Source organism: Kryptolebias marmoratus, linkage group LG7 (genome assembly GCF_001649575.2).
Source record: "Kryptolebias marmoratus isolate JLee-2015 linkage group LG7, ASM164957v2, whole genome shotgun sequence".
Classification (NCBI taxonomy): Eukaryota; Metazoa; Chordata; class Actinopteri; order Cyprinodontiformes; family Rivulidae; genus Kryptolebias; species Kryptolebias marmoratus.
Window position 1 is genome coordinate 6,515,062 of NC_051436.1, and position 13,565 is coordinate 6,528,626.

Consider the following 13,565-nt stretch of genomic DNA (forward strand, 5'->3'; position numbering starts at 1 on the left):
AAACGGAAAAGGGGTGAGGGGGGGGGGTGATGAGGGGGGTGAGAGGAAAAACAAAAACACGGCCTGCTTTTGGTCTGGATTCAATGGCCTGGAATAACTAGCCCCTGAAGAGCTCTTGTGTCAAATGGTATCTGTGACAAGGAACGGTGAAGGGGGATAAACACGCCGCATTTAACATGTGGACATCACGCCCCCCCCCGAAACGCCGCCACCCCCACCGCCGTTCCCTATCACCATCTGGAGGAAAACATCTCCAGATCCTGAAGATTCTGATTCTGAGCTGATTTCTAAGGAAACTTCCAGGAACTGATCGCTGCGTTTACAAGCGATTCACTTCATCCAAAATGGCCACCGCTGCTGATCGACGATAAAAAGAAAAAGAAAATAGAGGCTCTAACTCGGTCAGTTCTGCAGATATCGAGCTGAAATTTGGGGTGGCGGTAGCCGAGGCTCCTCCCTAACACTCACTCTAAGCTCTCGCAGCATCCCGTTTTTTATTCATATTATTTATTTTATTTTATTTTTTTATTTCTAAACGAGTTAAAAGCGGAATGATACGAGGATCAAAACGCTCCTCTTCGAACAAAAGGTGGCCTCTCTCTCTCTCTCTCTCTCTCTCTCTCTCTCGCCTCTTGCCTTTGAATCGTCCTCCGCTTTTGTAGCGCGACGGTGTTTGGAGGCGGGGTCAAAAGGCCCCCTCAACCCAAAGGCCTCACCTACTTCCTAATGAATTCCCAGGATCCGCCAACCTGCGGGCGCTCCCATGCACACTAACCAATGATTACACCTTGAAGGGGAGAGAGAGAGGGGTGTGTGTGTGTGTGGGGGGGGGCCCATCCCCAGTACACACACAACCTCTCTCTCGACTACCGTCACCCCCCCCCCCAAAACCCAGATTGGAGGCAGGTGCAGCAGCAAATCAAGCCTCATTAGCTGCACCTTCTGCTAGCGTATACCGCGGACAGATGGAAGCTTGCCCTCACATGTTACCTCACATCAGATGGCGGTTGGAGGAGGAGGATTGGCTGTGGGTGGGGTGGTGGTTGGTGGTGGTGGGAGGGAGGGTAGCAGGGAGAAACACTTGCCCCCTTCTGCCCACACCGCTTCCTCAGAGCTACAAGATGCCCCTGAGCGCAGACCGAGCACCAGAATGCTCCTTAACCTCGATCCTGCAGGCGGCTACGGGTTTCCAGAGAATATCCAACATCACATCAGTAACCTGCCTCTGCCTCCACCCCCGCCCCACACCCGCCTGACATCCACCCACCCACCCACCAAGTCTGCATTTCATACAAATTTGAGGAAAAGAAAAAGAGCCCGAGGCGTGTTTGGGTTACAAGTTCTCTGGCACATGATACGCTAAAGACACACTCCGGGGGTCCCACAGGTAAATGACAGAGGGCTCAGCTGTAGCGTATCACTTCGAACACCCCCCCCCCACACACACACACACACACACGGACACACACACGGACACACTCATCCACCCCCGCCCGCCCCTTCCTCACGGCTCTGACACCAGATCCGAGCCGCTAATTGAGGCAACAGTGTATTTCATTGGTGGCGGGGGCCCCGGTGTCAACACCTTCTTCGAGGTAACCGTGGATTTATGTCCGTCCCCGCTGGGGTTGGGCGGCGGTGGGCGGGCGAGGGTGGGGGCAGACGTGTCAAGCGGGGAGGCTGTGTGCAAATTGATGCTGTCGCTGCGATAAGAAATATCGCTAATGGGCTCTTCAGCAGAGAAAAGGAGCTGCCGGGGGCTCGGATGGGTTTATGGGATGCTGGAATTTCCTGTCGTGGGAGGGGGAGGGGCCCCAAGGAGCCGTCGTTGATTTATTACGGCGAGCGGATAAAGATACCAACAGTGACCCGTTCTAACACCTGATTGCCTCAAAACACTAAAAGGACTTCCTGCTTTAAAGAAACCGTTACTCAGCACATTTACACCCCATGTAAAAGTTTGAGTGCTTCATCCAGAAAATGGAGGTCAGGCACGAGTTTACGACTCAGATAAGTGGAGTCAAGTCGCCGAGTCGTTACATCCTATTAATAAAAAACGGTTGGGATATTCGTCGATCCAGGTTTAGGTTCAACTCTTAAAAAGGAAGCTGCAGGAAGAATGAGGGCACCGGCACAATGGGTACTTTGTTTAGACGTACAGAAGGAGTGGGGTGTCGGCGGAGGTGGGGATAAAGAGCTGTGGCATTAATGGACTGAACCAAAGCAGCCGGTTTTAGAAGAAGTGCACAGAGTCCTGAAGCTTTTCGGGCCCTTCTACCCGTCTGCAAAACCCACAGGGGAATATTTTAATATGCACTCGCAAACATCTCGGATGCTAATGCCGCTGCAGGTCCGTTTGACACATAAAGAGGGGACTGTGTCTGCAACACGTGCTCGCCTTCAGCAACGTTTTGGGTTGAACATCCAGTGAGTTAGTCCGTTTTTACAAGTGCCCAGGAATGACGAGACGCGGTTTAACGAGACAGATGATTAGCTGCAGGTCAGCAAACCTGTTACTTTTTCTAGCTTTAATTTTAAAAAGCATAACAGTTTTTTTTTTGTCCCTGGACATTCAAAGGATAATTCAGATCTAAACAGCTCTTTGAACAGCTTCGGTTTGAAAACAATAAAGTTCACTTCTGTCCAGATTGACACGCTAACATCTAGTCTGAGTAAGATCATGACCAAAGTGGATTACCGCTGCCTTAAATCGACTCTAATCTCCGAAATGTCACAGTGGTTCATACTAAATCTACTTTTTAAACCTTTACACCTCTTTAAATTTCACTTTATGCGATCATTCTGTCAGTAACAACAGGGTTTTCCTGCCTAAAATGCTAAAGCTAGCTGCTATTAGCACTTCTAGATAACCATAGATTTATTTATTTTTTTTAAATAAATAACTGTATTTGAAGCTGACAGCAGTGCATATGTTTATATGATACCATTCAGAGAAATAGCTATGAAATATTTTACATTATGTGGTTATTTTAGCACAATTAATATAATTGTCCTGCCTGAAGTCCTAAAACTAGCTGCTGACACTGATGTTAGCACATGCAAATAACCTCAAAATTCTTTATAAACCTTGTCAATTTTACATTACAGTTATTTAGAAAGTATCAGTCATTATTAAATAATCTTAATTTCACGTGACACGATTATTCTGGCAGTAACAAGATGGTTTTCCTGCCTAAAATGCTAAAGCTAGCTGCTATTAGCGTTCGCAAATAACCATAAATTTATTTATTGTTTTAATAATCTGAAACTGACATCAACTTATAGGTTTATTAGATACCAATTAGAAAAATAGCTATGAAATATTACTTTCACATTATAAGTTTATTTTAGCACAAATAATATCATTTTCCTGCCTGAAGTGCTAAAGCTAGCTGCTGACACTGATGTTAGCGCATGCAAATAACCTCAAAATACTTTGTAAATAACTTCAATGTAAAAAATGACAAGGTTTATAAAGCATCATTCATTATTAAATAATGATAATTTCATGTGACGCGGTTATTTTGGCAGAAATATTATCACATGCCAACAACAGCACTGGTTCAGAATCGCTACAGCTAGCTAGCTAGCATTTGCGCCCATAAATAACTATTTTTTTGTAAATAACTACGTGTCTCGTTGTAGATAAGCATGTAATGTAAAATAAACTGTTATGAAAAGTTGTATAAAGTAACATTCACATGAATCATTATGAATTGTTTGCAGTGGCGGCTGGTGGAGTTTTCTCTATAGGTCCAAAATAGATATATACCAAAACGTATACTAAGGTATCACAGCAGTGTATTTACATGAATTAAAACAACAAAAGCAACATTATAATGGACATATAAATGCACAAGTGTTTCCAGAACACACCAATACTTACAAAGACGGAGGTCTCCGGGCACATTTAGCGTTTATAAGACCTGTTTTCTTTCGTATTTTTCAAAGCTTAACGGAGAAAATACGTCAAAGCTTGTTTTATGATGAGAACACTCACTACGTCACGTATTCTGCACGTACAATATAATGAAGATCGGATGTCTCACTCCGATTAGAATTCAAAACCCAAACACTTTAAGTTTTTTTGCATGAATTTTCTTAAACTAATTATTAACTATGAACTTATTTATTACCTTGTGTATTTAACTTAGTCACGTCATAAACTTATTACTGTGTTTGAATAAAAGGCAGCTCACCCACGGCTCGACTTTTCAATCAGGCGAACTTTCTGACAGACGGATGTGACGTCAGCCTCCATGGCGGGAGTCCCACGCTCCGGCGGCGGGAGGGTGGTGAAATGTAAACACAGCTGCATTCAGCAGCTCTGGGCGAAGGAGAGGTGCGCCCTGAACGGTTCTATCTGTTGAATTGAAGAGGAGCTACTGCACATGTGTAACTTTTAACGAGAGGCGGGGCGTAAATACGTCACCAATCAAACAACGTCAAAGAACGAAACAACTTTATTTATCATTAACAATAAAATATTTATCTTACACAACTAAAAATATATATACACATATTTCGAAATATTTTTATTTTATCATTTAATTTTTATTTAAAATTTTTTATGTCTTATTCAAGGTAATGTGAGTGGTGGTGGGGCGGCCCCCTCTATTGGCCAGCCGCCACTGATCTGGAACTATTTGAAACCTTTTTACATTTTAGTTCAACTTAAACTTCACTTTTAGTTCTTTTTTATTAAATTAAAGCGACAAAAGCATTTGTTTAGATTTAGGAAGACATCAGTTTTAGGTTGATTTTGAGGTTTGGGCTCAGTAACGAGCAAGGAGCCTCGCTTTTATTTATTTCGGCGTCTTTTCCCACCTACAACCGGAACGTTAAATCCCAGGACGCCGTTCCCCCAACAATGCGTCTGTGTTAACGTTCGTGTTTGTGTCGTCAGGCGCTCCTCTAAATGAGCTGCGGTCGTTTTGACATCTTTAACAGCTTTAATTTCAATCAAGCTGCTGCCGAGCTTCTTGTTTGTCTGGAATCTGATAAAGAGGGAAAAAAAAGACACATATGGGACGACTCTTCTTCTTCTTCCTCCCGTTTCATCCTTCGATCTGTTCCCAGATCCGTGCGCCATATGGAAAAGCGTGAATGAGGAGATCCAAGAACTCGACGCATGTTGAGTCGTTCTCTAAATGTAGCTAATTTTTTTTTTTTTTTAAGCGTCCATCTCTTGGTTTGCTTTTCCCCTGGGCTCATGAAAGTGAAGGTTATCCTCCTCCTAATGACTCTCGCTCTCTCTCCCTCTTTTTTTTTTTTTTTTTCAGGGGTTTTTGTTACATTTAGAGCAAATCTTAATTGTTGAGCCTCTTGCCAAGTTTGAACACACGGCGCCATATGTTGCCCGCTGCCTCGCTACCTTTGTGCTAAACCGAGGATTTCAAATTTGCCACTTTGTTGCGCGTCGTCACGAGACGACGTGTTTCGGGTGGAGCGACAGCCGCTATTATGATCAAAAAATGGCATTAAAGCCAATAAATAAAAAGGCTTAGAGTTCCTCGAAGGGACGCATATCGAACGAAGTGGCAGCTATTTTGTGCTCGACTTCCAGCGATACGTCACAAACTCTGTTAGCGCTCAGAGCTGGAAGTGAGGATGACTCTCAGCTACTACCATGCCGAATTTTAGTTCAGTAGATGTAAAACTGACGGAGGTGTAGCCATTTTTGTGACAACAGGCTTAAATCGGACCGACTCCATAAGTTAATCTGTTGTAGATAAACGTCCAAGGTTTAGTTTCTCAAGAGTTTCAATACAAACTTGTCCAGTAGTTCAGAAGATATTTTGCTAACAGACAAATGAGGTTGACACCAACACTTTATGCTAAAGATTTAAACAAAAATATTGTGGAAACCTTGAAGCACGTGTTGGGGGATGACTGTCAGCTACTACCACACCAAACCTCATCCCAGTCTTGGATTAAAGCCATTTTTGTGTTTCTTAGAGTCAGTTGGCTGTGGCGGCCATCTTTAATTTTAATGTTAATCAGCTGTAGAGGTCCTTCCAGTTGTTTGTGAGATATTTTGCTAACAGACGGGTATAGTTCGCTCTAATAGTTATTGGCAAAGTTTCTCTCTCAGCTACTAACACATAATCTGTAAAACTGGCTGAGTTGTTTGCTGAGCTGGATTAGCTGTGGCGGCCATCTTGAATTGAGTTGACCCCAATGTTTTACTACAAACGTTGGTTCTTCTTTGGCCGCAGGGCGATAAAAATGCTTCATCCTGTGTTTTTATTTAAACTGTTTGACCTGCAAGTTTTTTTTCCGCCCCCCTATGCAGGAAAGCCAAGAACATCCAGAGCGTGTCGGGGGGTGGGGGTGGGTTTGGGGGGTACCTCAAACATGCGGTCCAAACGCTCCCGAGCCCGTCCCAGTTTGGGGGTTCGGAGGAGAGCTGCGGTCAGGACGGCGTCTGGAAATCATTATCGGAGCAGAGAGCACAGAAAATGTTAAGCAGGTGAGGGAGTCAAAACACGGACGGACGTGGAGTTCATTCAGTCATTTAAAGAGGAAGAAACACGGGAAAAATCTGGATCTTTACTCTCCAGCCTACAAACTTAATTTCCTAAACAAGTTGGGATGTTTGGTTTTTTTTTAAATTTTGTTTCAGTTGTTATTGAACAGACACAAACACATACAAATCACATTTTGATTCCCGGAACAGACAAACAAACATTTGGAGAAGAAAATGGCTGCCTCTGCGTTCCCTCGCCTTCTCTTTACGTAATCCTCCCACGTCGGACAGGAAACAAGTCTGACGTTTATCAGCTGCTGTTCGCCTCATCCAACGGACATTTACTCTACAACCGAGTCAACCCAATTCAAAATGGCCGCCGCAAGCGAGCTACCTCAGCAAACACAAAAAATGGCTACAACTCGGCTAACTTTACAAGTACTGACCTCAGATTTGGTGTCCTGGTGCTCATACTCCACATCTGCACCAGCACATTTGTTTTTAAAAGTCGGCCATTAACTATTGGAGCATTTAGCTATGTTAGCTAGCATTTTTCTACTTATAGCTTTTAGCTAGCCTCTTTTACTAATAGCTAGTGCTGGCTACTTGAGATAGCGTTTTTCTACTAATAGCTTTTAGCTAGCTTCTCCTACCTTTACCTAGTGTTTTGCTGCTTATAGCTTTTAGCTAGCCTTTTTTACTAATAGCTGGTGTTGGTTATGGTAGCTAGCATTTTCTACTATTAGCTTCAGTAGCTTCTCTTACTAATAGCTTGTATTTTGCTACTTTTAGCTAGTGTTTTGTTTCTAATGGTTTTTATATAGCTTTAATAACTATTAGCTAGCTTCCCCTACCTAGTGTTTTGCTACTTATAGCTTTCAGCTAGCCTCTCTTACCTTTAGCAAGCATTTAGCTACTTTTAGCTAGCATTTTGCTACAATAGCTTTCAACAAGCCTCTCTTATTTTTAGCTAGTGTTTGGCTACTTTTACCTAGTTTTTTGATACTTTTGGCTTTAAGCTACCATTTTTGCTTTATTTAGCTTTTAGCTAGTGTTCTGATTCTTTTAGCCTTAGCAGCTCAGCTCAAATGTCATCCTTTATGCTGCATTTTTGCAGTAAATATAATTAATTTAGTTCATCCGCTGCATTTGGGAAAACCTCACAATATAAACAGGAAAATGGCTTTCAATTTTCAACCTCGTTCTCCTACACGGTAAAAAAAGCTGCGATTCTGAAGTGTCTGTCTTTGGGTTTAAAGCGACACCTCCCAGCCCGTTTCAGGGCGTTACATGGAGGTAGACGTTCACTGCGTTTCGCTCCTAACAGAAGTCGCAGCTCGTGTTTTCTCCTCTGCCCGAGGCTGAACGTCGCAGCATTCATCACATAATTAGATTTTTGGGAAGCAGAAGCCTTCTCATTGGCCGTCATTGTGAGGAGCCTCTCCTGTGATCACCTCCATCTTTGCTTTGCATTTCTGCCAACGCAGCTCCAAAGAAATGATCCTAATCGTCATTGTAATTATCTCCAATAATTATTGACAGTGCCGCAGATGGGAAGGCAAGAAGGACATAAGGAGCCTGTTTTAACGCTGAGCTCTCTGAACTCCAGGTTTTTTGTTTTTTTTTTTTTGTAAAGAGGTGTTGTTTCCGGAGATAAAAGGTCCTCTGATCCTGCAGTCTACAGGAGGTATAGGGTCTGAGTTGACGTCATGCATTTGCTAACGTTGAGTGCCAACCACCAACAGCAGGTGACCTCCTCCTCCTCCTCCTCCTCCTCCTCTCCAACAAACACAAACACTCGCCGTCTCCTCCCTGTTTGCCAGGGGTGCACCTGCAGCTTATTATCCCAGCCCTTAGCTTTTGTAATGCGGCGCAGGTGCCGAAGCGCCGGCGCGCCATTGTAACACACACGCAAACAAACACGACGGGCGCTGGAGCGAGCGCGCACGCTTACAGATGTGCCGTGATTAACTGATACCATAAGTGATAAACCCTGTAGATATTTCTTGTTTCCTCCACGCGAGGCACAACGAGATCAGGGCCGCGGAGTTTAGGAATCCACGTAGGATCTGTAAGCTTCTATTTTTGCATCATCACCGAAGAACTCTTACGACTAAACTTAGCACAAAGAAAACAAGGGAGCTTGTGTTTTCTTGGTTATTTCTTTGCTGTAATGAGGCTTCTAAGCAATAACTCTTATACCTCTGGAAAGCCTGTTTGTTGCCACATTTGTTGGGAAAACGCAGCGATGAGCTGAGCAGCAGAGTCGAGTTCGTCGGTTGCGTTCGTGAAATATTTGCCGAATCCTTTCTGCCAAACAGCTTGTCCTGTCGTTAACTCCTGTTTGGTGCCGTTTATCGGACTGGATGAGTGAAATCTGAAGAAACGAGACATGTTGGCAATTTAACAGTTTACTCGTTTAACGAACGGGGGGCATCAGTGGCATGTGGAAGAACCATACGCAGCCACGTCCAACAGCTTGGTCACAAACAGTCCGCCCCCAAACTCTGGAGGTAGTCGTTGGTAAACCTATCTCTGTGGGGGCGATTATTGTCATCTCGGAGGACAAAGTTTAGTCCCAGACTGTGGGGACATAGGGCTACTGCTGGTTGCTAGCGTGGGCTAACGATCAGGTCCCTGATCATCAGCACCTGGGCTGCAAGAAGCTCAAAACGACAGTCAACAGCGGATTGACGTACGACAAACGCTGGTCAAAGAACGAGACGCCATCCCAGCATGGGGAGGCAGTGTTAGACTGCGTATGGTTCTTCCACATGCTGCCGAGGCCCCTGTTGAACGGATAAACTGTTAAATCATCAGTTTCTCTTGTTTCTTCCGACTGGAATCAAACAACCTGGTAAACGGCACCAAACAGGAGTTAATAACAGAATGAGCCGTTCGGCAGAGAGGATTTTCCCAACAAATGTGGCTCCATTTAACGGGATGAGATTTGTTGCTAAGAAGCATCGTTACGGCAAAGAAATAATCATCCAAACACAAACTTTCACACTTTGTGCCCAACAACTTTGAACAAAACAAAAAGCTAATTATTAATTAATTATTTATCAGCTTTGGCTCCATTGGGAATATTTTGCTTTTACTTTTGGTAGCAATATTTATGTCGGCTTTCAGGCTAATAAAAGAAGTTTTTTGTCATTCCGGTGAGAAAGAACGCTCTTAGCTAACATTAAACTAATGCAAACAAACCCAAATCCTTAATAAAAGATCAAAAAATGAACAAACTATGACAGAAGGACAGAAAGATGACTTATCCTTTTTTATTTCTGCAATATATTTGTTTAAAGTTATTAAAAATCTAATTTGTTTCCACTGAATTAATATTCCTTGTTGATATTATTGACGTTCGGTTGTCATGTCATAAAGACACGGAAGAAAACACCTGATTTTTTGTTGTTGTTTTGTTTTAATTTAAAAAGAAATCTGTCTCACACACAGATATCAGAAAAGGAGAAGAATGAAAATCTGCTCACGCGGATGCATTAGTTTTAGAAAATGTTCATTAAAATCCCACGTTCTGAAAAACAGATGTAACCGGGACGAGACCGTCAGTCACCTGCCGGGATCTGATATGAAAAAAACCCCACAAAACAACAGATGTTAGAAAATAAAATAAAGGGATGAAGGACACCGAGAGAAAAGCAATTAAGTTACGTAAAAAAAAAAAGGGAAATATGTCGACTCCGAAAAACACAAAATATAACCGGTCAGCTTCTCTTCTTCTTCTGGTGTTTTTGTTGTGCATTAATTAACGTATTTACTTCCTTTCGCTGAGAGTTCAAAGGTCAAACTCATGTCCCGATCAGCGGCACGCACCAGACGCCGGCATAAATCAGCGTGTGGCTCAAGGGCGCGTTGGCGTTCGACGGCGTCGGTGACAGCGGAAGGTCGGCGCGGACGGCTGACCTCCGTTTTCTCCGGAAAACAACAAAAACTGGTGTTTCCTCCACAACAAACTACTGCCAAACTCTGAAAAAAAGACCAATAATTCCCTTTACAGCGACACGATGACCGCCTGCTGCCGGAAGGTGGGCGGTAATGTTCTCGCCTGCTATTAGCTTGTCCGTTAGCAAAATATCTCATGAGCCGCTGGACGGATTTCAATGAAATTCTCAGTTTGTAAGAAACGGATATACATCTGCAGCTGATTTGTTTTTGGGGCCAGCCTGGTTTAAGATGGCTGCCGCAGCCAACCGATTGTGCGAAACACAGAACTGGCTCTAACTCAGCCGGTTGTGCAGAAACGGAGCTGAAATTTGGCGTGGTAGTAGCTGAGAGTCGTCCCTACAATGTACTCAGAGTGCTACACGGTGCGCAGTATCTTCGTTTGAAGCGTTTGGCACGAACTGCCGGAGTCAGCTCCAGTTTATCTGTTAGCAAAATATCTCCCGACGGACGGGAATGAAACTCTCGGAGGGACAATCAGCGGATTGGTTAGCCTTTGGAGTCAACCAGATTTAAGATGACCGCCGCAGAGACGGAGCTGCAGTTCGAGAAGCTGAGAGTCAGCTTCAAGGGTTGGGCTGAAGCGGCTGCAGCGCCCCTATTTCTCAACACGAGTCGATGTCAGCCTGGAACTGCGGCGCTCCTTCGAGGAACGCTTTGCTTCCATAAAAGCCAACATCTGTCTTTCCCCGTCCTTCCTGTCGGTTCGAACAGCCTTTCGAAATTGTAAACACGCAAAGTTATTCGCTCAGGGAAGTGGAGGCGAGCGGCGACTGTGTGTGCACGTTTCGCCCGCTCTTTGCTCGGTGGCGGTCGGGCGCCTGCCGGGCCGGCAGAGGGACACAGGAGGGGGGGGGACCGCAGCGGGTCGCGGGCGGGCCGAGGCGGGCCGCAGGCGCTGACCACAGGCACCCGGATCCAGACTCGGCCCTGCAGTGACATCTGCTTTTACTCAGGCGGAGCACTTCGGCACTTAATAAAGCGTGTAATCGTGCCGCTGCAAAAAAAATTTAAAAACTCGCATCGACAAATGCTCCTTGTGAAGCGACTCCCCTCCTTCTTCCTCCTCCTCCTCCTCCTCCGTGTCTGTTTCTGTTTATCTGCTTCCAGTTTATTAGCAGTTTTACATTAAGGCCCAAATGAAGACAAAGTGCTTTGTAAAGTTGTAATGATTGATTACGGGCTCTTACTGAGCAAGCAAGAAAGCCATTTAGAGAAAATCAGGCTGAAAAGAAAAAAAAAAAAAGGTGTTCCTGAACACACCTGTATGCAATTTTCTGAATGTAAGTGGACAGGAAAGAGGAAGGAGGTGTAGCTGCTAATGTCGGTGTAATTTCTGGGTTTGTGAGATTTTGGGACAGCTACGATTACAAAGCGCCTTTTTTTTTTTGAGGGGGTCTACCAAACCTAACATGTGGCTGAACGGGGCAGGCGGACCCGGACCCAGACCCTCTCGAGTTGTCCCCCCTTGGTTCTGCAGAACTCGTAGGTCTTCGCAGCAGCAGCAGCAGCTCTGCAGGCCCCCGAGTTGAAATTCACCGAGAGTCCGCATCGCCTCTCATATTTCAGCTGAACTGCCTCCTCGGCAGGGCCAAGGAATGCACCGAGCGCCATAAATCAGACGCTTGATGGGAACTTGGCGGCCAGACAGCGGTGCAGAGAGCGGGGTTATGTAGCCACAGTACAGTAAAGATGTTTTAAGGTGAACATTACCATCTTGGTGGAGGAGGGAAAAAAAAAAACGAGGCCGGGGGGAGGGAGGAGGAGGATACTTTGAGTCTGGGGGAGTTTTGTGCAAATGACAGCGCTATGAAAGCTCATCTCACCTCCTCTGGCCCTCTGCATTCCTGTACTTGTGAATCACTGCTTGCCTCAGAAACTGCTGCTGCTTTTGGCCCCATAAAAAAAAAACTGTGCAGTTTGAGCTTAAAGGGACAGTTCAGACATTCTGAAGTGGGGTCCACGTGGAACGGACACGGACGGTTAATGTCTTACTTGAGTTTTGAACGACCCCAATTTGGAGAAGCAGTTTGAATCTGATCGGATTGATGACAGGGGCGCCACCAAGAGGGGGGGTCAGAGGGGGCCATGACCACCCCTATAAATCTGAAGCCCCGCCCCCGTTGAGACTAATGGCTAGTCCCAGTCAAAACCAACGTAAATGGCCTCTTGCTTTTTGTTTTAAATCGACTTTTACATCACAGGGTTATTTGCCTGACGTTTGTAGTTATTCGGAAAGGCAACCAATGTCTGAAGCAGCTAGCTGTAGCACTTCCTGCAGGAATATCCCCGCCGGATGAGCAGCAAAGGAGAAAACCGACAGCGTTCACGTGAGCTGGAGGTGGTTTAAAGTGACAGTCCGGTCGTCTTAGCACGGAGGAAGAGGCAAAAGTCTTCGTCCGGGCTAGGCTGACGGCTAGCTGGTGGACTGATACAATCAGCAGCCTTCAGCATTTAGATTGTCTGTCTCTGCTCCAAGTCCTGCACCTACGACACGGACGGTGGGTGAAGAAAACGGCAACAAACTCAACAACGGTGATTAAAAAAAAAGGTTTGGCTAGCTATTAGCCTAGCCAGGCTGAAGATGTCTGCTAACTATTAATAACTTTTAGACGGAACATCCCTTCTAGGACAACTGGAATACCCCTTTAAGATGGCAAAATGTGCTATTATTTATATGATATCATTTACTGATCCAGGTAAAAGTCTTGTTAAGATTAAAGCTCTCTTTTTCCAAGAGAAAACAGCCCACGAAGGGCTTAAAACAGATTAAGAATTTAATACAAAGAGATGTTTGGCGTTTACCAACCTACGTGCTTTTTCTCCTTCAGCTCGAAACAGAATGGGTCAAACTTGACCGCAGCAAATCTTTTTTTCCCCCTCGTTCTGTTCTGGCCCTGGGGAAATATAAACCCAGCTGGAAATAAATACATAAATAAATATATTCCTGCCAGAATAACGCAAAACCGATAGTAATAGTTTGTTCCCAAAAATTCAAACATATTTTTTTTCGCCGATGCTCGTTAGATCACCAACTCCCAAAACGGAGGTCGTTCAAAGAGCCATCTACAGCAGGTAGGATACTAAGTGCTCACACCTTCTCCACAGGATCCCACTTTGAAAGATCTGATGT

General features: G+C 44.7%; 1 long non-coding RNA gene across 2 annotated transcripts in view; it reads right to left on the bottom strand.

The window, feature by feature from the left end:
- The window catches only part of LOC112450444, a 42,022-nt gene extending 38,037 nt beyond the window's left edge, over window positions 1-3,985 (bottom strand). For both annotated transcript variants that reach the window (XR_003039076.2, XR_003039075.1), the window contains exon 1: window positions 3,887-3,985. This is a non-coding gene — a long non-coding RNA (uncharacterized LOC112450444). The remainder of the gene's footprint in view (window positions 1-3,886) is intronic.
- Between the last annotated feature and the right edge of the window lie 9,580 nt (window positions 3,986-13,565).